This window comes from Delphinus delphis, chromosome 9, assembly GCF_949987515.2.
Source record: "Delphinus delphis chromosome 9, mDelDel1.2, whole genome shotgun sequence".
Taxonomy (NCBI): Eukaryota; Metazoa; Chordata; class Mammalia; order Artiodactyla; family Delphinidae; genus Delphinus; species Delphinus delphis.
In genome coordinates, this window is record NC_082691.1 from 66,769,806 (window position 1) to 66,795,752 (window position 25,947).

Genomic DNA, 25,947 nt, shown 5'->3' on the forward strand with positions numbered 1-25,947 from the left:
TTTGGGTAATGTGTTGATATTAATATGAACAGCCTCCTCTTCCCTGCAACTACTATTAACATCAATGAATCGAATTAAAGTGCCATTTGACAATTCTGAACAAGGAAGTGGTGAAAAGGGATCACCAAAGACTACAGAGAAATAATGAAAAGAAACTCCGACCATGAAACAGATGATTTTATGAAAGGGACCAGAGTAGAAACACCAGTTAGAATAAGGGCCAGTTTTATTTAAGAGACCCATTAAAAAATCTGGAAAACATGATAAGCAGCATGTTGATGAAATCAGCAGGCTGTTCTGAATGGGCTGGCAATCTAGAAAATGGAGAGAGAAATCTAAGGTGTGGAGGATGTTTAGAAATATGAACGGAGAATAATGAAGCAACAATGCCCAAGTACAACTGGCTTGTCTGTAATTTATACTCCCGTATATGAGCAGGTAGTATAAGGAAGAAAAGTAGCAGCAAGGGTTCTCGCAAGTGCTCATTGTAGAAAATTAATACAAACACCTCTGGCTCCTACGCTTTTTGGAAATTAATACTAAGTTAGTTTATAAGAATTTCTTCTCACATTGCCCATCTTTTCTAAATCATACAGAGATATATAACCTAGGTCAATAGACGCAAACTTTAATTATTTGGGCTGCTTGTTAGAAGAGTGATATATATTCTGAGCCACCCTTCTGATGTGGAGCCCAGCAATGTGTTTTCATTAACAACCGCCTCCGTTAACACAGGCTGGCATGGCTTTCAGCCCTGGCTCTTGGGTAAGCCATTTTAGGAGATTTGTTAAATTGCCACTAGGGGGAGTGTTTGCCAAATTTTGTGCTTCTGGTAAAGGGAGGGTGCTGATTGCTTCCAAAAGCTCAGACTTACAGAAAGAAAGGATAAAGGGGCAAAACAAGGAAAAGGAGTCAGTGTTCCTGGGTGAGTAAGAGGTATTTTTAGTAGAGATTTAAATATCTGGCAAGGAACAGATGACTTCCTAGGAATTAATGATAAAAGGCCCATGATGGAAGCACTGGGACACCAAAGACCTCAGCATTTGGAGAGAGAGCATGTACTAGCTAGAACCTTCTCCCTCCATCTTTCATTTATTCCCCCTTCAAGGAAATGGAAAGTACACACACTACCCAGTGAACATTAGAGTCCATGGCATCCTCAGTCTTGATATGCCATGCATACATGCTTTTTGTGTCACCTGTGCACTCACTGAGCATTATCCAGTATAGTAGCATTTTGCCACCCATCAAATTCATTAATAATGTTTTAGTCACCTAATGCCTGTTTTCACCTTATTTTCAATGATAAGTTTTTAAATTCATGTTTCCTCTATATTTTCTTTGATAAAATTGTCAATGGTTGTTAGTTACTTAATAGAAGTAGTTCTTGGATTTACTTACTGTTTCTATTATTTCTCTATTTTCTAGTTTATTATATCTTTCCTCTTGCCCCTTCTTTGCTCTTTTGTTGTTGTTTTCTAATGTAGGTCCTTAGTTCATTTATTTTCATTCTTTCTATAAAAATAATGATTTTTAGGGCTATAAATATACCATTTGAGGACAGCTTTGGCTGTATCTTGTAAGTTTTGGCATGCCATGTTCTCACTGTCACCACTTTCTAAATAGCTTTTAATAGTAGCTTTTATTTCCTCTTTGACTCAATAGTTATTTAGAAGCCTGTTACTTTCAGAATTTATTAAGAACATTTGGCCATGTGACATTTTTTTTTAAAGTTGCATGGATACTTGAAAAGAAGGCATACATTCAGTGTAAGGTGCCAATTCAATATGTACCTATTGGTTGACAATTATGTTTTTAAAATCTATATATTTTAAAATCTATATATTTTATTTGAAACAATATAGTAATAATGCAATGATGTTTTATAACAGCTATATTTTTGTCCATTCTTTTTTCCTTAACTTTTCCTTTTTCTTTTGACGATACTGATATGTTGTGAATAAAGATTCAGGACTTTTTATTATTTTAGTTTGAACATTTTATCTATGAAATGATTCTCTGTCCCATTTGATGACTTTAGGCTTAATTTCTTCTTTGATGTCCATATTGCTATTCCAATTTTCTTTCTCTCCAACTTGTGTGCTATATTTTTCCTTCAAAATTTTTGTCTGTCATTTATTTAGGTGATTATTTTGTGAGTAGAACATGGTTATATATTGTTTTTTAATCCAATTTAAGATTTTTATCTTTTCTCAGGAAGTTTAACTTAGTATGTATATGGCCAAGATGGGTGGCATTTGTCATCCTTTCATTTCCTCTCTAGCTCTATGCTTTAACTTGGTGCACATCAGAATCACCTGAGTAAGTTGTTGTTGTTGGTGGTGGGGTGTGTGTGTTGTTTTTAAACACACTTAATTAAGCCCCACTTGCAATTCTGGTTTATAAAGTTAAGGTGATCCAGGGGCTGGGTCTCTCAATTTTTAAAAGAATCAATAGGTGATTATAATGTGCACCAAGGAATGAGAACCACTGCTTTAAATATTTCCAAAACAAACTCAAAATTACATTTCTCCCATAATTAAATTCAAGAGTAAACACACTTTCCTATATTGATAATATTGTAAAATGTTTTGATTTTTACTAATATTTTATTAAGATTTATATTTTTTAAGAATTCACTTTGATGATTAAATTAAAATAAATATAAAAGTCAGTGTATACTTACAGCAAAAATGAGTAAAGAAGAACATCATATTAAAAATAAAAGTCCTCTTCTGGGTTCCCCAATCTCATCCTCCAGCATTAACCATTCTTGACATTGTCTTATTCATTTTCCAGACTTTCCTTACATATATGCACACACACACATACATTCATACACCTAACATACACACATAGACACACATACCAGGGATCATATGCTGTGTATTGTCCTCCTACCTTCTTTGTTCACTGAGAAATGTTTCTTGGTCATTTTTCCTGTCAAATATAGGTAATTCTGTGTAATTAACTCATATTATCATAATTTATTTAGACAGATGCCACTTGGGTATCACACACAATAACTTGGTTTAGGGAAGCCCACGCAAGTGTAGAGTGCAGTGCTCTTCACCATGGGACATTTTTCCAAACATACTAGTGACAGAATGGTGGCCTAGGACTGTCCTCTTGAAGCTCTCAATTTTGTTATTAACTAGATAATACTGTTCAATATGTTTACTATCTTGTAAGCTTTTCACTCTTTACTAAGATCCCTGAGAGCAAAGTCTAGACTGTGTTCTCTTTGGATTCCTCCCATTTACCAAACACAGCACTAGGCACTTAGTATTCACTTGATAAATGTTTTGTTGAATCAATGAATATTGATGACAATGCAAAACCATCACACTACTCTTCTGAAATAAGAGCTAAACCATTTCTTATTTTCTGTTTTCTCAAATGCAAGAACAAAAACCAAAACCCAGTGACTTAGGTATGTGGTTATTCAATGTCAGAGCTGGTCACTCTGTCTAGAATCCCTTCACCAGAACTCTGCCTTGTGGAATCAGGACGAAGCAGTGGTCACTCAGAAGAGTACAGATGCACAGTGCAAGGCTGTCCATGTGATGAGTCGTCGAGGGAGAAGCCAACAGAGCTGAACACCAGGATGGCCACACCATTCCAGCTGTCACTACCAAGGGGATGGTCCCACCCCACGGAGAAGCTCCCTGCAACTACTGAGGACTTGCTGGGGAGGCTGTCTATGATTTTATAGTGTGAGAATAATTTCAACTGAAGGGAGCTTGAAAAGAATTAGCTGCAGAGGTCTTCTTTAGCAAAGAATGAAAGGGCTAAAGATTTTGAGTTTCACCAAACACTATCTAAGAGGATATGATTATTATCTACAAGTACTTAGCAAGCCTTCGCACCAAGGTGAGGTATGAACTGTGTAAGGTGCCTTCTAGAGGTATGAGAAAGCCTTGGCAGGTAGTAGTAATTAAAATACATTGAGAAAAATTGCATTTCATCTGGGGATCTAGGAAAGTCTCTCTTATCTGTTACGCAGGAGTCCCAAAGGATATGCTTAAATCATTTAAAGTCAAACTGGGCCAGTTATTTGAGGACATAAGAGAAGAAATCATTTTAAATGGGAGGGTGTTAAGAAGGGAGGAGATAGCTAGTTTAATTAGTCACATTTTTCCTATTGCTTTGAAGGGTTATAAACACCTCACTTTCAAATCTAGCTGGGAAAGACATCATCGAGATTCTAGTGACTCAGAAAAGCAATAACATCGAGAGATCTAAGTAAGCTTGGCATGACTTACCCACCGAATTTACTTTAAAATGTGTTTGGTCAGCTGTGCTTGGCTTTTGTGACTAGCTGTGTTTGTCCAAAGGCTAATTAGCTGGAAGGGTAAAAAGATCAGTGAGCTAATCCATAATCTTGAGTGACTGATGAAATCTACCTGCCAACTGGTACCAGAGAAGACACTTTTTCTTTAAAGGATTAATAAGGCATGCTGGCTATTCTCAAATATTAGCCTTTCCAAGAATAAGACAGGATAAAACAAGAAAAGATGATCAGAGATTTTTTTCAAAAACCCCCTTCAAACACGTATATGGTAATTTCACAAATAAAACTTCTAGAATTCCAGAGGAACATGCGGGTAGTTCTTGCTAGGTGATTCATGGGTCTGGGGTGGTCTTAGGCAAAAGCTGTTCTTCTGGTTCCCAGTAATGAACACTTCACTGTTGAGTACTTACTATGTGCCAAGCACTAAGAGTTTTACCTGTTATTAACTCAGTTGATTCTTACAATAACCTATCAAGGCAGGTACTATTATTCTTCTATTTAACAAGTGAGGCTATTTGGGCCCCAGGTCACATGGCTGGTAGGATTTAAAACCCAAAATCACTGGCTCCAGAGTTTTTGATCTTAAATGCTCTGCTGAACTGTTCTAAGGGAAAGGAAGGAGACTAGGGGCCAGGGATAAAGTCTTCCTGGTTCCAGTCCTCCATCCTTAGATGTATTCTGATAACAGCTTGTATCTTCTCCCTGTGTCTTTTCACATTGTCTTCCCTCAATGCATGTCTTACCTCTGTACCCACATTTCCCCTTTTTTTAGGGACACCAGTCTTCTTGGATTAGGGACCATTCTAATGACCTCATTTTAACTTGATTAGCTCTGTAAACACCCTGTCTCCACATAAGGTCGCATTCTGAGGTGCTGATGGTTAAGACCAGCATATCTTTTTTGGAGGAGGACACAATTCAACCCCTAACATGTATCAAGGTTGCTAGGCAGGTTTAAACATCCACTTGTCTGGTACACCCCACAGTCAGTGCAGCTGGAGCACAGCACAGGCTCCCATCAAGTCTACAGGTAGATTCTGAAAAGCCCAGCCATCTACATTCTCAAAGGGCACTGCTGGCTGATAGAAGGGCCAATATAGGGACGCTTGAAGGTTTTCCTGATCTGTAGGACTGAGCCCAGATGTTTAAGAAATCACTCTTTGGCACTGTCCTATTAGAGTCTCACATTTCCATCAGCTAGCCCTCGAGGATGTGGGAGAACAGCTTGATTGAGGGGTGAGGTACACACTTGGGGCTCAATTTGCCCCATGAGAAGGAAACAAGCTCCCATTCATCACAGGATGGCCTTGAACTATGGAAAGTCACATCCCTGATCTGTACTCTAGGGCAGTGGTCTCCTAACTCTCTATTTTTAAAAGTCTACATACCCTCTTACACATTTTTAAACTGACTTTGAAATTTTTTTAATCAAAGTTAAAATAGTTGCAAAGAATATAATTTTCAGTGTATTACAATATTGATATTTAAAAAATAAAATGATTGCATCACTTTTTTTGTGTGTGTGTGGTACGCAGGCCCTCTTACTGTTGTGGCCTCTCCCGCTTCGGAGCACAGGTTCCAGACGCACAGGCTCAGCGGCCATGGCTCACGGGCCCAGCCGCTCCACGGCATGTGGGATCTTCCCAGACCAGGGCACGAACCCGCATCCCCTGCATTGGCAGGCTGACTCTCAACCACTGCGCCACCAGGGAAGCCCTTGCATCACTTTTAAAAATGCATCCTTGGATATACATACAAGAGTGATTTGATACCCATAATTGCTCATTTAAACATACATGAACAAACTCTTCTTAATAGTTGGAAATTTTACATCCTTATTTTTCTCCTTTAATACAGGTCAGCAAACTTTTAATATAAAAGGCCAAATATTATTTTAGGCCTTCCAAGCAGTATCTGTCATCCCTAATCAACATTGCTGTTGTAGCATGAGAGCAGTCACAGACAATATATAGACAAACAGGCATTGCTGTATTCCAATCAAATTTCATTTACAAGAATAGGCCATGGGTTGGATTGGAGTCACTTTTGCCAACCTCTGTCCTAGAGCTCAAATTCCCATTCTGCTTCCCATTTCCCCCATACTATCTTGATTCTACTCAAATGGAATTTTATCATAATAGAATTTTATGCTAAAACGTCAGCTCTTAATCATGCTACCATACTTCTATGAAACATAAACATATATATATATATATATATATATATCACTTGGAAGTCATACGCGCACGCACGCGCACACACACACACACACACACACACACACACACACACGCCTGGGAGTCAGACAGACCTGGATTTGAACTGCACTCTGCCACTTACTAGATGGGTCATAAGCTAACTCTTCTACATCTCTGTTTCCATATGTGTAAAAGGAGATATAAGATCTTTTAACATTGCTCTTACCACTGTACTGAAACTATGTTAGGAAAAAGGATAGATACTGGGAATCAGCACTAAAAGTTCCCTGATTCCCTACTTCCATTCATCCTTTGAGTATATGGGGATGCACTTTTTGGTAAAAAACTTGTATCCTGATAGACCACGGCATGTGGCAATTTAGAAATAATAGTTACACTAGAAATATTTTTTAAAGGTTTGGGAAATTCCATCATAAGGACCTATGCATATGCAAAGTGCCTAGCACAGAGAGGGCACAATTCATATACCCACCAGACAGTGTTTCTGACATTGCTCTGGCCTTGACGCAAGTGACTGCGAGTGAGCTTATGAAGGCCAATCAACCAGGGATGGGAGAGAGAGACAGATCACCACACACAGTTAGTGTGATTATTGTATAGTTACCTACAGTGCTCAGAGTTTTGGCTAAGAGATTTTCCTGTCCACTGCTATTTATACCTCTACCCAGGTGACATGGAATTGCCACAGTTCTCAATCACCATAGTTGCATTCTTTGTCCTTTGATAATTCTAACAGTTCAGAAACCTTTGGTAAAGTGAAAAACAGTTGGTTCATCCAAATTTCACCTTGTAAGTTGCTTTGCAAAACTAAGATAGTGTACAGTTCTTGAGTTTGCTCTTATAGTTCAGATTTTCTTCTGTGTTCATTTCCAACTCTGTGCCAGCAAGGCCGAAAAGGAGGCTGGGAGGAGGCATGGCAGAAGGTAAGGGCAGTAATTGGTCAATTTGTTTTCATCAATTTCTTTCAAATTGTTTTCAAACGGCTCTTACAAAGCCCCAATTTTTGAAAGTGGATATTTATTCTTTATGGAACTGGGCATGGAAATAAATGCATAAGTGAATGCATGAATGAATTAATGAATATATAAATAACTAGTCTGTTGGAAATATTTCTTATCATAGCCTCTGTATTCTGGGCAGTTCCAACACCAAAGACTGCCTGAAAAATAAAGCTCTGTGCAGGTTAATTCATAGATCTTCATAGATTATCTATGTTCATTGATAATACCAAGGCCTAGAACTTACACGCAGTAGGCATTCAGCAAGTACTGGTTGTTGAATAAACTGAGAGAGCAAGGAAATGTGGTTGTTGGCCCTTGTTAACAGAAATATATTAGCAAGTCAATGAATTTCCCTGAACCTCCCTTTCTTTACCTGTAATAAGGTAACGGCATGCTGCTGCCCTCCTCTCCTTGCCCACAGGACCACTGAGCCCAGATGTGGAGCCCTGGGCAGCTACCACCAGTGCACCCAAGCTGTCACTAGATGAAATTTATTTGCCGCCCCAGGACTCAGGTTTCCTCAAGATCTAGGATGTTATGGGATTTCAGTAAACAGAGCACCACTGTTACAAAGGAAGAAATCACTTCTTCTCCTCTCTTGACAGAATATGTAATTCAGGGGGTGTGAAGGACCTGGCTGGCGACAGTGGCGGTCGGAAGGGGAGGGGAAGAAAGCGATCAAGAAGTGGCTGAGAACGTGCATATAGAAGAACCCAAATATGAATGCTTTTCAAAGCTTTTATTGTGTTTTCAAGAAGGACAGAGCTGGTGCTATATGGCTAAGGTTTGGCTATCCAGAAAGATTTACAGGCCATCTGCAGAGACCAAGAACATCTTGACTTACAAATGTAAAAGCCACCAATTATTTACGGCAGTTCACAGCCTCCCTGAATGCCACAGACATCTGCCTAGAAGCATAATATCATTTGATCTTGACTGGCTTCCAAAGTCAGGAAAGTATACATCACCATCCTGGAGCTTCTGGTACTCTGCCTCCAGAAACATCTTCCCAATTATCCCTCCTCAAAAAACAAGGCTGAGTTGTTAGGAGATACTAGATTGAAATAATAATAGTAATACCTTATGTTACAATCCACAAAGCACATGGAATATGTTAATTCATTTGTACTCTAGACATTTCTATATGTTAATGTAGTGTAGATAATATCTATATTTTATCCATGAAGAAAAGAAATACTAAAGACTGGAGAGGTAACATGGAAAGACCTAAACCTTGCTAGTGGCTAAGCTGGGACTTTTATCTCAGGCTTCTGGTTCTAAGTGAAGTGCTCTCTTCTCTCTGGGTGGCCTCCAGTGCTAGCAGGAGTTGGGTAGTCTCTGAGGATTTAGGAGCATGATTTGAGAGCAGACAGCATGCACCCTGGTTGTCCAATTAGAGAATCTTCCATAGCCAAAGAGCTGAGCTAGACATTCTATGAGATATGAAAAATAAATGGCTTCTACCCAAGGAACGTAATCATACTATTTTCTCATTACATAGTGCATTATGGCATACTAATCATTCACATAGACATCACTCTAATTTTAATTCAACAGCCCTGTGAGATATGTACCTTTACATCCATTCTTACAGATAAGGAAAACTAGGGTTCAGGGAGGTTCAGTAGTCATCTACACAGTGCTCGGGAAATTTAGGGTGGACAGGGATTGCCCATAAGGTGATCTTTGCAAATCTTGTTGGGTCTAATTTGCAAAGGCATTTGAACCTGGCTCACGGAATCTAGAATGGGGGCTTTGCCCCTTGACCTCCACCCTTCTCCAAAGCTGGAAGGGGATGGCCCTGCTATCACTATTGTGGGTACCAGAACGAGTGTCAATGGACAATACTAACATAACACCTCCAGAACCCGAGTCTCAGATTAAAGCCTTAAATGTTGAGGAGTCTAGGTCTAGGTGCAGTACCAGTGTTGGTGGCTTTCAGACATTTCCTGCTTTGATATCACTCTTTGTAAATAATAAAGCTTCTGAAATGCAGATTTCACATTGCTGGCCCATTAGACATGAGTGGGTTCTACCTTACCTGCTGGGACCTATGGACTGGCTGGCTCTAGTTAGAAATGATTTGCCCCAAGAGGCCCTGACTGCATGAAAGCCATTAGCTGATGGGTGCTTCAGTCCAACTAGGCAACTGGATGTTAGAATTGCCCCAGATGCTATCTCGAACGTTCAGCTAGAAGAATTCCAACCAAGTCAGAATGAAATTTTATTTCATTATGTTCCAGGTCTGGGAATGATGCCAGTGAACTGCTCTCCTTGACAGGTCTCTCATCACTTATAGCTCAAAGGAAGAGAAAAGTGAGCTCCCCAAGTGCAGGCTGCAGCTCTCCTTGTCAGATGGCAACACCTCCATGGAACAGCTGAGCAAGGGGCTGAGTAAAGAACTGTCATTCCCTTATCGCTGGAGCCCTGCATACTGATGATAATTCCCTGTATATTCCTTTCCAAAGTCTTGCACAAGGCACAGAGCTGAGGAAAGGACCTAAGAGAGGGACGAAAAAATCATTTCCAGCTGTAAGCCAATTCTGATCACTTATCAGTGGCTGGCTTAGAGCAGTGTTAAGAAGGATCCCAAGGCTCTATCTGGGTATAGTGGGAAAGACTGCTAGGATCAATGGAGCATGGGCCATGGAGGATAGATTGTTTCGAAGCTTGACATATACAAGACTTTGGAAGTCACCAAGTCTAAACTACTCTTTACCCATGTGAAGATGCTGAGGAGCATAAAGGGTTAAGTGACTTGTAAACTTCATTCTTAAACTAGAGACAACAATCCAAGACTACTGTTCTGTCATCTATGCAAATAATTTTCTAGTTCTGTATTTCTAGAAATATCACCGATCGCTTGAAATAAGCCAGAAAATTAGGGAACTTCAAAATTCTGTGATAATGCAAAGACAATTATTGTAATGATAATTTTACTTATGTAACCTACAGCTAGTTCCCAGTGTCTCTGCAATCACTGAAATCCCACAGCACTTCTTTCTGCTCCTGATTGATTGAGTGTATTAGCCGTTGGCTTGGCCAAATATCAGCAGATTCACAAAGCAAGTCATCTGGCTCTTAAGATTCAACCCTGCCTATGGTTTAATCTACTTGGTTTGCCACTGTTGCCTCAGAAACAAAGATGAAGTCATGCCACGAAAAGAAAGAAGTTGCAAAGGATCCACACAATTTAATCCAACAGACGTTTGTTGAGTGCTAAAGTGCACAAGGCGTTCTCCTTGGCAACTCTGTCCAACATGCTAGAAATGGATAGAGTTGGACTCGAAGGCATCCCTGATACTAGGGATGGTATTGAACGCTATGGATAATTTTCCTTTCTCAGTGTTGTGTGTTATTTCTAAAACAGCTCTTTATGAATGGAAAGTTCAAGAGCACCAAACTTGGAGTGAGCTTTATCCTTCCACTTGCAGATTTGGCTGAAATTGCAGGTCATCTTCAGGAGGCTGGGACTGGATGCCTCTAAGAAGGCTTTGCAGTATGTTACTGCAGAGGTTGATTCTGTGTTCATGGTTGCTTTTGTACTAAAAAAAGAAAACTTTAGATAAGGATGTTATCTGATGTTGAAGGTAAAGACTTTAAGACCAAATTAATTGGAAGAACTATTCAGTCAATAATTTCTAGTTAAAATTTGTAGAATTGAATAAGATGACATCAATTAAATCGTCCCTTAGCCTCAATTTATGCTTGTCTTCATAAAGAATTAACTGTTTGAAGCAGATTTACCTTCTTATTCTGGTTTGCTTAGCTTATTATTAAAATGAAACCCACGTTCCCTAAACATACTGAGTTGAAGGAGGTAGTTCCAAAGCACAGAGAGTGGCAAGGCCAAGATATCTGAGGACTGAGAAATGCCACACATGGTGTGTTGACTTTCTGTAATGGGAAATGGCACACCTTTTAATTCCCCCATGCGAAACAGTGCAATGGAGAAACCAAGATTTAGCCACATGCTGGGTTTGACACATGCAATGGTTAAAGGCAAAGGTAAACACATCTGTGAATACTACTGTTCTATTTCTCTCTTTGTTACCAGGGCAAGTCTGCCAGGTATCTACTGGAGATAAAAGAGAGGAAGGTGCCACGGAGTGATGAGGAAGTGAGGAAAGTAACTGGCCTAGTTTAAGAGGAGAGTTAGGGTCCAGACCTGCACTGTCTGGTAGAGTAGCCACTAACCATACATGGCCATGGGAACCTTGAAACATGTGGTTAGCGTGACTGTGCAATTAAGCTTTTTTGTTTGTTCTGCTTTACTGTTTGTTTTTGAAGTTTTAAATTTTATTTAATTTTAGCTAATTTAAGTTTTAAAATGGATACTTCAGTTACTGGAAAACTTTTAAAGAACAATTTCCATTCCTGAATCTACTTTTGTAACTGTAAATCTTGTGAAATCTAAATATAGATTTCCTGTGAAAATTCAGTATCCAAATCGTGTTGTGCTGTAAGTGTAAAATATATATCAGATTTCAAAGACTTAACATGAAAAACTGAATATAAATATTTTGTTAATAATTTCATAGTTGCATACTGAAAGGATAATATTTTGGACATACTGGGTTAAATAATATGTATTATTAGAATGAATAGACCTGGGGTTTTTGTTTTTGTTTTACTTTTTTAATGCGACTACTAAAAAAATTGAAATTACATACATAATTTGCATTGTATTCCCACTGGACAGTGCTGGTCTAGAAAGAGATCTGCCATATTGTCCCTGTAGGACATTATTTATTGAACAGTTATTTAAATTGTCTTCTACACATATGCATAATTGGTGTAATAATAGAAACTACATAACATTAGGCATGCATAACAAATAACCCATGTTTTTAAAAGCTGTTACTAAGACCCCTACTGATTCCTTTTCCATATAGCAGTGTGGGCTGGCTTATATGCTCTGGTCTTTCATTTCTTTATATGTCAATTCGGAAGTTTTGAGATCAATAGTTTTTATTTTTCCTTCTAGTAGCCTAACCTTCCCTTTCATTTTTCATTAGTAAGTCTTCAGTGGGGATTGCCAGTTTATAAAACAGACAGAAATGGAGATGCTCTGGTTAAAGTGGGAGTTGAAGACCTACCACCTCCAACCACATAACCCCTGTCCCCTCAATGACCCCAACTCTGGGGTGCATATTTTGAAATCTATGTCACTCGATTTCCAGGCCTAACCTGAGTCTTCAGTTGCTCCATCTTTTTATGTCCACTATTACTATTTGGAATCTCTTTCTGAGCTGGGATCATCACTCCTGTTTACAAGTTCTTCAGAAAGCACAGTAGCCCTGGTAATCCCCACAGCCATTGCGAGACATGAAACCCCCTAACTGGCTGCCCTGTTGTTCTGGTCTGTCATGACCCTCACCATTGCTATGGCAACTGCAAACCATTCCCGGCAAATGCAAGCAAAGGGCAGCCATGAAACTGGCGACCTTCCACCTCTCACAGATGGTCCAGGAGGAGCTGGTCTCATATAGAAACTGACCCAGTTCACACCAGTCAAATAAACACTCTGCAGAATAAGGTGGCACGTCGCACAGGAACACAAGGGGGCGAACAAATGCAACACTTTGGTGACAGGTTTTTACTTAGTTCAAAATTTTTTTCTTAAATGGCATTATTAATAATTCAACCAACCACCCCAAAGTGCCTTTCTAATTTGACTTTAATTATTGCAATGACTGTTTCGCTCAACGCCCTGTGCCTTGACTCCACTAGTCAGACTGATAGCCTAGGAGACCTCCTTCCCTACCCACTCAGACTCCACCCATCCATGAATGCAGCAAACAAGTAGATCAACTGTGTGAGCACGCCAAGCACCTGCCAGCTTCTAGCTGGGTAAACGTAAACAAGTTCTTTAAATTTTTGGTGACTCCATTTCCTCATCTAGGAAATAAGGAGTACAAGTAGTGCTGTTGGGCTGTTATAAAGATTCAATGAGTTATTACACCTACATAAAATGTATTGAACAGTGCCTGGCACACAGCTAATGCTCGAGGCAGGTTAGCTATTCCTGTTGAGATTGATTTTATTTCAACTGCTGGGAGAACTGAGGAATCCTATGATTCCAGCTCTCAGTGCTGAATTTCAGGGATTAGATTCAATGTATTTATATTCATTTTGACTTATACTGGGAAACTCTGATGGTCACTTGAAAATCTAAGGGAATTCGCTTTTCTTTGTCTTTACATTTATCTTTCTAATATGTCCCACATCTTGCAAATGCCAGGAAGAGGCAGTGGGAAGAAGCCTTCTCTCCCAGGAACAAATAGAACAGTTACAAGCATATGCAGTTAATTCTGGTCCCTGAAAGAGCATTTTCATTTCAAGTCCCATAACTCCAGCTTCACCAACCCTCCAAGCTCAGGAGTGAGAAAACCACCGTGATCTAGAATCATTTCCAAAACTTCTTAACTCAGACTTTAAATGACAATGCCCAGGACCTCATTCAGGTACTGAAGCCACTGCTTAAGCCAGCAGCTAAATGAGATAGGGCTGTGGCCGTATTCGGTGGACCCATTTGCAAAAAGGAGATAATGAACTTGAGAGTACAATAAATTCTTGGCTAGTCACGCAGGGCAGAGATCTTACTTGACCCTGAAATGGGCTGTCACTGAAGTATTATGTGATTAGGCATAAATGTATTTTCTTAAGGCCAGGGGAGAGTTTCATAGCTTTCAAATTCTTAGACTTCCATGATCCCAAAATAGGCTAATTAACTACTCTTAATTTTTTTTTTTTTTTTTTACATTTTGACTGCTTCCATAAAAGGCTGTTTCTTCTCTCATTCTTGCCAACAGGTGCCAGCACTTCACTCATGTCAAGTGACACTAGTGGGGGAGAGAAGAGACCAAGAGGATGGAGGGTCATTCTAATGAGATGACTGTCACTTAACGCACAGCCACTAGAAAACAGACTTCCTCCAAACTGTGCCTGTGTTGAGGTGTACCGAGGAGTGAGATGCAGCAGGGAGAGATGCTCACGCTTGCCTCCCATCAAGTGGAATGCTCAATCCAGCACACCATCTTGAGCTTCTTGGGATCACAGGACAGCCTACATTTCTAGAGACGTTTCAGCTAACAAACTGACTTAGTCTGGCCAGGTTTCCCCTGTGTTGTGTGCAGTCACCCAGAGTTGGGAAACTCTTTCTCTCCTCCAGAGAGTCAACCCCATCTCTTTACTGGTCACAGAAGTAGAAGGTCTCTCCTAAACACCCAATCACCCTCACCCTGCTTTCGAGTCTTCCACAGGCAAAACATTCCTAGCTCTTTTGTTTCTTTACCCGTTCATCACAGAGCTCGTTTAGGACACAGCAATTTCCATTGTAGAGCCATGTGAAGACCCGCAACACTATTCTGTCAATAGGACGTTGTTTCACAGGATGAGCCAGTAAGATTTTCCATATATGACTCTTTCACGTGCATATATTTATGAACCAGATGATAATGTGTTTTTTTTCTCTATTCTCTCTGTTATTTGAACCCAAGTGGACTGTAAATAGAAGACATCAAGTGTGCTGTCAGCCTCCCAGGCACATAACATAGGAAATCACAAAATCAGCAGACAGAGACGCTGGGGAGAGAGAGGTTCTTAGGCAGAGCTGGAAGCCCCAAGTTCAGCCGCCACTCTCTGCACCCAAACCAAAAGCAATGCCTCTCCTCTTCTCGTTTGGAAGGGTTATAGTTCCTCTAAAATCCTACATTTGAGTGTAGTCCTTGAGTTCTGTCTTGCCACATATATTTTTAAGTTTTCAGCTAGGAGGGTCCCTGAAGGAAAAGAGTTTCTCCTTTCACACGCTGCCCCCCCCCATTGCCTGTTTATAGCACTGCTTTCTTATTCTTCCTTCTTCTACCCAACAAAATTGAAAATTTCATCACCAGTGTCAGAAAGTTAAACCCCAGGGAGCAGAGCAATAGCCCAGAGCATCCCTTCCCTGGCAAAGAGCCAATCCTTGAATACAACTTTGCAAACCCTCTCTGGTTTAAAAGGATGCAAAACAGAGTCATTTAGAAGCATGGTTTTTGACAGCTAGAATCTCTCTGACTGTACTCTAACTCTTTCTGCAAATAATTTTTTAAAAAGAGAGAGGACATATTTCAATTTGGAGACTGGTTTCACAAAAGAAGAAAGGGACACGACCTAGCTCAGTTGCACCGTTCCCGAGCAGAGCACGGCAGCACACCCAGAAGAGATGTTTCTTTCTGTGGCTGAGGGTCTGAAGAAGTGTTTGACAGACCATTGTAATAACATCTCCCTTCACAATGCAAACACCAGCAACACAGTCAAGCAGCTCACAGCTCAGCTCCGTTCCTGCACCTTTCTCCCTCTTCCCAGCAATGCACAGGGTTGACTCTTATAAATTTAGTTTTAAAAGCATCTTCTTTTGAAATGGATCAGTGCCCAGGGAGATAATGCAAAACTCCACTCTTCACACCGATCCTAACTAGACAAACCGATGTCCCAGTATAATACACAGTCAACTACAAATCCGGTCATAACCAAGCAGTGCATGCAGCCTTTGGAAGACAGACGCTCACACATCACGGGAACCCCAGAATGCTTGTTCTTCCATGTGCTTGCTCCAATTCACAGTTTTCTCGGCAGACAATAGGACAAAGCTACATTTTAGCTCAGGCTGCTAATACCAGCAGACAGATGTGTACGACTGAGGTTTACTCACCGAGCTCCCGTAAGTCCATCTTTCCCAACTACAAATACTGCTTCTAAGCTGCTGTTGCCACCAAATGACTTAAAGTCGACCCCCAGAAGAACAATGTGCTGGAATATCAGATGGTTCCTGAGTAAGCTTATTCACGAAACAGGTTTCCAGTTGAGCCATGTGAATGGAGACCCGCCGCACACCTTTGAATGGTATACACTTCAAGTCCAGAAGAATAAGCATGTAGCTTTGCTTATGTTTATGGAGCTGGAGCCCAGGGGTGCTCTGATTGGCAGGAATCGCAGAAAGATCAGCCAATCAAAGGGAGCCTCCATTTCAGGGAAACTCCTGCTCATTTATTTAGCATCTTCGGAGATCATTGGCTTTTCTAGGAAGAGCTTTTCTCTTATAGTATCACAAGAGAAAACAATAACTTCATTTAATTTTAGTGCCCTATGCTCTTTCATCAATAAAGAGACAGCTCCTTTTCTTGGTACTACTCAATACTCTCCCCTTATAAGGAACTAAAAACAAAAGAAAAAGAGGAGGAAGAAGAAGAAGAAAGAGCTGGTGGTGGGCTGGAGATGGTTCATATTCATCAGCCTCCACCTTGTTGGGAGAAAGGAGGGGGGAGCTCCGGGCTCAATAATTACTGATTCTGTTGCCATGGAAACAGACTGGCTGCAGTGAGTTGGATTCATGTAGAACATCTGCTGCCAGACCCATAATCAACTGCAATCTCATCTCTCCTCCCTACTTTTATTTGATTGTGAGTTTGCTTTCTCCCTCCTCTTCTTCACATACAGTTTTTGTCCAGAAATGTCATGTAACAGCCTCACTCTGTACACATAGCACACGCATGCCAGGGGTGCTCACATACCCATAAATGCCTTCATGCAAGAGTGAATCCCAGCAGGGTTCCCACGGGAGGATCCATTCTCTGATTCCTACTCAGGACGTAAACAAACACACACAGCTCCTCCCGTGCCTCCACCTCTAATTAAAATTTACTGTAAGTCACCTAAAGAATTAGTGCAGTAGCTTTTAAAATATTTGTCATCTAACAGCCCTAAAAGCCCTCAAATAGAAGTTTGCAATGGCATTTCTCGGAGGGCACTGCGGCGATTCCTAGCAGACCTTTGGAATAAAGCGACGAAACCGGGTGCTTGCGGAAGAAAGCTTGCACAAAGCCTTTAGGCTCAGCTTCTTCTCTGTATTAGCACCTCACCAAAGCACCCTGAACGCTGGAGAATCCCCCTGGGGATTTCCTCAGTCCGTTTACATCCCCTCTGACTCCTCCCCTGCTTGCTCCAAATTCTTCTGGTTGCATGACCAGAGTTATGTCACACTTTGGATATGCTGCTACATTTCTCTTTAACAACAGGGGCCGCCACTGAGCAACGAACGGCTGCTTGGCCTGGTCAAACCCAGGACGGGGATCAGATGGTGGTAATCTGCCACGTGGGTCTGTGGGAAGTCCTCAATTCTACAGAAACTGACTGAAAATGGCAAGTGTCAAAGAAGGCTATGATTCTGGCTTAAGTTTGAGAGAAAGGAATTATTCTCTGTCCCATCATAATGAATCTCAAGGAGAACCTTTTCTTTCTTAATGGTCTCTGCAAGTCTGGTGCCCTCAAACTATCAATGACACAGACCAGGGCTTCCCTGGTGGTGCAGCGGTTAAGAATCCGCCTGCCAATGCAGGGGACACGGGTTCGAGCCCTGGTCCGGGGGGATCCCACATGCCGCGGAGCAACTAAACCCGTGTGCCACAACTACTGAGCCTGCACTCTAGAGCCAGTGAGCCACAACTACTGAGCTCGTGTGCCACAACTACTGAAGCCCACGCGCCTAGAGCCCGTGCTCCACAACAAGAGAAGCCACCGCAATGAGAAGCCCACGCACCGCACCGAAAAGTGGCCCCCACTCGCCGCAACCAGAGAAAGCCCGCGTGTAGCAACGAAGACCCAACACAGCCAAAAAAACCCAAAAAAACCAGACACAGACCAGGCTTCCGAGTGAGCTGAGGCCAGCTCTTTGCATGTCTCTGGCCCTTGGAGGCAAGGTGAGCTCTTCATTACCACATGCCCAGTGTCTAATAACCCAGTGTCTAATAAGCCCTGGACCTCCTTTATTCCTAACTGACTCTTGCTCCAAACCATGTCTCCAAGTGCTCAGTTCTGGCCCAGTGGTCTTGATGTTGTATTTGCCCTCTCCAAAATCTGAGTCCTAGCTTTCCATTTTGTCTCTTTGTGCCACTGTGAGCTTGGGAAGGAATTCTCACCCCAGCTCTGCCTTCCAGGGACCCAGCAGTCTTTCTCAGCTCTGTCCAGACTACCTCCATGCTCCAGGGGCGTGATCTCAGGTCTCCTCTACCACCTTTCTGGAAACTTTCTAACCTCGCCTGCCTACCTTCCTCTGCCGTGGGGACACCTACCCTTTGCCCTCTCACCCTCCTGAGACTGTCCAAATTGCCACTGCTTTTATGCAGAAACATCATTCCAACCAGGTCTTCCCTGGTTGGAAATTTAATCAAAATTTAATCATTTGTTTAACAAATATTTAGTGAGTGTTTATGTGCCCAAAAAAACACAAAAATCAAAAACTGTGCTAGTGACAAAACAAACTGGCATGCTTTTTGCCTTACAGCACAATGACCCTAGCAGAGGACACAAAAAGTATTAAAATGTAACTTTCGTATGGGGGATGAAGGAGAGCTATGTGCTATGAGCACAAATAATAAAAGAGATTGAACTTAGTGAGGTAAAGAAGAATATCTTGGAGGAAGTGATATTTGAGCTAAGATCCAAAGAAGAGTAAAAGTTAATGAATTGAAAGTGAGGGGAACAGTGTCTCAGACATAAGGAATAATACACGCAAAGGGCCTGCCTAGACGTGCACTGCCTACAAGGGAGGGTGACATCTTTGAAAACCTGAAAGAAGCCAAGCGTGGCTCATCAGAGTGAGAATGATTCAAAGGATGGTGTGAGATAAGCTTTGACAGCAAGCAGAGGCCAGACCTGCAGGGCCCCAGAAATCATGTTCAGGAGTTTGGTTTTTATCCTGTAAGCAATGACAAGCCACTGAAGTACTTCACTAAATGACTCCCTGCCCTCACGCCCCAAACACACTTACATAACTCAATATATTCCCCAGATACTCTCAGCAACAAGTTAACAGCATATCAACCTGATTGAAACGGTCAGTTTCAAGGCACCCATAACATGTTGGACTGATGTAGCTAAACATCTATGAAGCAGTTAATAGTCCAGGTAGCACGTGATCTGGCTTAACCAATTTAAGCCTCACAACAGCCCTATGAGGTATTATTATTATCCCTATAATAACCATGAGGAAGTGGAAGCATAAGGAAGTTAAGTAACTTGACCACGGTCACGAAGATAAAAAGCGGCAGAGCTGGGATGTGAACAAAAAGATTCTAGCTCCAGTTTCTTTAAGTGTGATGTACAGGGACCACCCGGATCAGAATCACTTGGACTTCTCAACAAAATGCAGGTTGCCGGGATCCCATTGCATCCCTCCTAACCCACAATGTCAGGAGTGGAGCTGAGGAACATTTTCCCAAACTCTCCAGGGGATTCTTACATACACCACAGCTTGAGAATCACTGCTAAGACAGGTTTAAATAAAGGAAGAAAAGACTAACCCTAAATTAATTTTTAATGTATAAAATGGAGAAGGGCATTTTTTTTTTTTTGAGAATGGGGGCATCTCACTACTCCAGGCCACCCCAAAGGACCCATTTACATCAGAACAAGGTAACGTTCCTTTGACTGACTACCAATTTTAGAGTTGAGGGTGGGTACGGTAGCACAGTTTGGGCTCAGTAGCTATGCTGGTGAGCAGGTATGTGAAGAAAGAACACGTGAGCTCCTGAAGACCAGATTCACCAGGTAGTGAGAGATGCTATCAGACCTGCCAGCAAGAAGACAGGTAGATCACATACTAGCGTGAACAATCACATATTATCTTTGGGTAATTTTTTTCTAGAAAATTCATTTTTAAGACAAAATTGCAAGGAAGACAGAGAATACTTTTTGGCCTTCAGTCTGATCCACTCCCCTCCTCTATTCAAAAGCTAGCGAGCAGGAACTTTGGTTCACCTAGCTAGTCATGGTTTTAGTTCTGGAAAATAAGCAGCTTCATCCACATTTCCAAAGGAGTCACTTTATACAGAATAGCTACAGAGTCTTTGGAAAATCTTCCCCAAATTTTTCCCGTGGAAACTTGTCTCGTAGTTTTGTTACTGAGATAACAGACTGGGTGAGTTAACTTGGCCATTATTGGGTATTCTTCCCTTTCTAGGCTATGTAATGAAATGAGCATATACAAGCTTAGAGAGCTGTTGATGGATGCAAACTGTTATATAGAGAACGGATAAACAACAAGGTCCTACTGTATAGCACGGGGAACTATATTCAATATCCTGTTCTAAACCATAATGGAAAAGAATATGAAAAAGAATACATATGTATAACTGAATCACTTTGCTGCACAGCAGAAGTTAACACAACATTGTAAATCAACTCTACTTCAATTAAAAAAAAGAGAGCTGCTGCTGGACCTCAAAAAACAGGGAAACCTGGATTTTATTAGCTTGATATTTGAATTTCTGCTTGTCAAGTCCTCAAGAACTGGTATGAAGCATACATTTAATGGACTTGCACACTGGAGGCTCAAAATGTATTGTTGGTAGTGTGTCAGCAAGCTTCAGATTTATTATATGGTGTCTACAGACAGGAGAAGGGAATCACAGCATCAAATACCTGGAAAATTCAGGGAGAAGTAATCATGCTGGGGCATCTGAAAAAAATCAGAAGAAATCTCTTTCCATTTCACCTACACATTACAGCCTGTACTCTCTGCTCCGTTCCAGGTAGGCACTGCCGGTACCATTTATCCAGGCTTTTCTTAGGGAAAGATTCAAGCTAATTAAATTCTATTCTTTTCCATAAACATGGTTTATTAAATGTAATTATTACCAAATTTGATGTAAGTCATATAACTTTGTAATGCTTTAAAAATAAATATACAACTCAAGAAAGAATTACATTAGGGGACAATACATTTTGGGATCAGAAAATAGTGACTATTGTGGGGTGATTTCTGCATTTTCCTTAGTCTACCTACAGGTTTTAACTAAAATGAGCACCATTTACATTGGGCATTTGAAAGAGAGCTGAAGAAGATTCTACTCACTGAGTTATAAAGAGGCGGCACTAATAGCAAATCCTCCTATTTGCCAACTCTTGGTCCCAAAGAGATCACTTCCACAAGCTGGGCACCCGTTTCATCAGGATTCGTGTTCATTGCTGGCAATGAATGTGATGGTAATGACCTCCTTAATTCATGACATGGCCACACTGAGTCCCATTTTTGTTTGGTTGATTCATTCTTAAGAGGGAGGGAGGTCATTAGGGTCCAATTGAGCTCCAAGTAAACTTCGAACAAGTAGGGTGCCTAATGCACAAGGCTCACCCCCAACGACATCTTGGCCTTCTTAAGGCACCCCCTCTCCCTACTGTGAGAACACCCACACGCCGACTTCAATTCTACCCTAACAGAAACAGTCCCAGGACAGACTGGGCCAGACCATATTCCCCAAGCGTGTGAGGTCAGAAGTAAGGACTCTGTCCTAATAGGTCAGAAGTGTAATTACTGTTGGTCCATTCTGTAGCTTTATTTCATTCAAGAGATATCGAGAGATGTTTCTCTAGTTGGTTGGGCTGGCCAGTACATAGTTAGCTCTGATTTTTTTACAGGGTGTATTTTAAAATGAAAACATATGTAAAACCTCAACTAAACATGGTCTGGATAACTTTTACATATCTTTTTATCCCCAAGGGGAGATAATCACGACAACATCCCATAGACAAATCCCCACACACAGACAGCCGCTTCTCTTTCTCTCATCTTCATGATGAGGTGATCATAAGCAGAACTGACAAAGTCTGTTATAATGTCTGTATCTTTAGGTCCCAGGATGCTAAGCTCTATGTGACGTAGCCTCAACATCCATGGAAAGATGAGAGAAATAATAGCACATGCATATGCGGAACCTATAATTGGCCAATATCATAATAATGCCTGTTTTCCAAAAAGGGTATTAAGATCCGTGATATTTAAGTAGAATGTCTACAGTCGCCATCCAGTGAATGGTAGACTCAGGATTCAAAGTCAGGTGTCTGTCTGTGAAGCACCATTAGCAGTATACTGCACCATGCCTCAGGACTCCCATAAGTAAGGAGTCTAGAGCAGGCGAGATAGTCGCACTAGCATCCTAAGACTGCGTTATATTTTGTAACTCACATTATGAGACGTTAGTATGAAGAAGTTTATGTCCCTGAACTTTGCTATTTTTGTATTTCCCTTAAAAATGCCTAAAATATCAGCAAAACCTACAAACACTGAAATAAAACCAGATCCACGAAGTGCAAACCCATCTATAAACAAGCCTCCAACCCATGCATTTCTTCTTTCCTCTTCCAGAGTACAGACCTCTGATAGGTGGTGGCCATGATTTGCACTCATAAGGTTGGAGAGTCAAGGTCTAGAAGTCCTTGGGGTGTGAAGGACTTGACCAAATGGAATGAGCTGACCTGAGAAGACCGTGGGGGCCAGAAGTGCTAGCAAGGCCTAATATGATGCATCTCTTATAATTCTGGCTGCCTTTAAAGGAATAGTTGATGAATTCTGAAAGCTTATGGTCTTGCCAGCTCAAATTTTTCAAGTACACTATGGAAGCGCATTCCAGAACTGCAGGGTGATGAAAACTCATGCCAAAAGGAAAAATGAAAATGCCAAAATCCTCAGCTCAGCCTTGCCAAGCATGTCCACTGGCAATATGGTGGCAAAAAGCTACTGGGCCAATGGTAGATTATTCTTTAGACGATGCAAAATGGGAAACAGCGTCTTCACCACTAGGAAAAGGGATGATTCTGGGGTGTCATCACATTCTTGATTTTCAGATCTAATGCATAAGTAAACCTTTCTCAATTCTGAAAAACACAGAATTTCACATGCAAATAATTCTACCATTTGAGAAAAAATTTAGTTTCTGATATTCTCAATAAAAGGACCAATTGCATTGCAGTTGGTAGAGATTAAATCTATTGTTTCATCAAATGGTTGACATTTGATGCCCTCACTTTCTCTGCTCTTTCTGCTTACAGATTCACAGACAAACTATGTGTCCTGGTCTCCTGTTATAACAGGGGTTACACTGCAACGGAACAGGGTAAGTCAGGGATGAAGGGGAAGGACAGAGGGTTTGCTGGGCAAGAGGGAAGCCAAGAAGATCAAGAAGATAAATAGATGTGGTTTATTCAGGCAAGGAGGGAGGAAGAGGAAGGCACTAGAGATTTAGTCTGTCAGATTTCAGGAGGTCATGATCTGATGTGGAAGGGGATGGGCAAAGCAAAAGAGTCTGAGGGCTTGGAATAAGGTCCAAGAGGTCTGTACAGAGCCAGGTATGAAACCACAAGGTGAGGACACCCACAGGACCAAGGGGGTCACCGTATGAAATTCTAGGCTGAGTTCTGTTTGAACTCAGTTATTTTACTTTGTCCCTTGATAAAGGAGCTGGCTTTGTCAGAAGCCAGTCACGTTACAACCATGTGTCCAGTGCTTCAATATCAGCAATAACCCAGCGCTTCTCTAGAAAAACCAACTCAGAGTGTGAACACTCATGGCAAACCGGCATTGCCACCACAAGGACAGGCTTATTTTTAATCTCAGTCCTTCAATATCATCAGCTTGTCAGAGCCAGATTGCTTGCAAACTGTTCTCTATCCTACTTCCAATTAAAGAAAGCTTTTTAATGTGAACCATGACCCCTAGGCAAATGATATTAACAGGTTATTCCCAACTCTCACAAAGAATGAGCTCTGCAACCTCATTTGTGCAGTAATTAAATTCAGACCAAAGTATAATTTTATTTTATTGATCAGTACTGGCCTGCATTTTTAAAGCCAGTAATTGCAGGAAAGAGTTAATTTGATAATATAAATAAAAATTGGACCCAGAGGGCAATAATCAATCCATTTTAAATGCAAAAATGCTCTCCCTCCAAGTCATCCCACAGCAAATATGAAACATGATTTCCAAAATGCATTGCCCATAATTCTCTTAATGCAGTGACAAGCATGAGAATTGTGAAGCAAATATTTCAAAAAATGACATATGTTCAACCATGAATAAGTGCTCTTGTTTATATTTGGGGGCAATCTATTGTGTGTCAGACATCTCAGTTGTTCTGTACATACACTGAAAAAATAGCTTTCACCAAAAAAGTCCAGTTTTTAAGTAAGGAATTTGGGCCTCCAACTCATTCAACTAATGTTTAGGAAGTACTGACAATATGCTTTCACATGTTTCTTCATGTTTTTTTGTTTCAAGTCTTGGGAACCCAAGAATACAACCTTAAAATCTTGAAAGCAAGAGAGCTCCATTTATTAAGTTTTCTCTTGATGTATTCATTCTATTTCATGTCTTTTCCCAGTCAGTTCTCTTCTGCTCACCTGGTAAGCTTCTATTCATACATTAAAACCCTCCTAAGTAGACTCCTTCTCCTATATAATCCCTCCTTTGAATTACTTTCATACAACGTATGGGCTTTTGCTGTTGCACGCCACATTCTTTTGTAATTACCTCTTTCCAGGGCTATGCCCAATGCTGTGAACTCCTTAGAGTCAGATTTATTCACACAACACTAGGAACACCATCTCTACATGTCTCTGATACCTTAGCCAAAAATACAAAATCTTTTTGCAAACCTTTACACTTAGGGAAGTGATAAAATCCTTCTGAGTACTTCTCTGTCACTCTACCCAACATCATGGATGAAGTTATGAGATGAGTATATCTTTGAAAACATCTCAGTGACTCATCTCATGTTTTCTCCCATTCCTCCTTCCTCCCACTTCTGCATCCCCAACGTCAGAAGGAAGAGGGTGCACTGGAAAGCAGCTGGAAACCTCCCTTTCGCAAACCCATTTTATAAGCAGCCCAGGTGCTGGGACCCGCTCTGTCTGTGATCTGGCTCACTTTTTCAAGGATGTAACATCTGCTCAGAACTTTTTTCCAGTTAATGAGTCTTCCTCAAATGGAGCCTCAGAGGGTTTTGATCTTAGTACCAATCAACTTCAGGTTGAAGATGCAGGGTGCTGGCTCAGCTGGCACAGCTGGCTCAGCTGGCTCAACCCCATGCTTTATTTTAAGGAAGACTAAACAAACTTAGCCTGAGTGTATAATGTGGGGTGTAGAGGTCAAAGAATTCCCTCTAGACCTGTACCACTTAACAGACTACAACTGGAGCTTAGTGACAGTTCTGTACTCCCATACTTTAAACTTGTCTTTTAAAATATGACTGTAAGAACATACATGCTCAGTAGAGAACATGCTTAACATTAAAACTTAATAAAAGAGAAAAAATTACAATTAATCACACCGTGAAGAAGAAACCATTGTTAAAATCATTCAAATTTAATGTTAAGAGCTTTTTTGTTCATAGTTTTACTTGGTTGAGATATAATGTTGCATCCTGCTCCCTCACTACATTTGATATAATATTAAAAAATGTTTTCTTATATTTAAATACTATTCACAAATGTCATTTTAAATGACTGAAAAATCCGACATATAAATAAATGTGGCCATAAATTAATTTATCATCTTCTCATTGTTAAATTGTTGGTTTAATTTTCATTTTCTTCCTTCTGTAAATAACAATGACATGAA

At 40.8% G+C, this 25,947-nt stretch overlaps 1 protein-coding gene across 5 annotated transcripts in view; it reads right to left on the reverse strand.

The window, feature by feature from the left end:
* Positions 1 to 25,947, reverse strand: part of ELMO1 (engulfment and cell motility 1) — a 547,030-nt gene that overhangs the window by 124,140 nt on the left and 396,943 nt on the right. The window contains exon 1 of one of the 5 annotated variants that reach the window (XM_060020727.1): positions 16,210 to 16,582. The exons of the other annotated variants lie outside the window; for them this stretch is intronic. The gene's annotated coding sequence lies outside the window, so the exon portion shown is untranslated. Of the gene's footprint in view, positions 1 to 16,209; positions 16,583 to 25,947 lie in introns of those variants that run through there. 5 annotated transcript variants of the gene reach the window in all.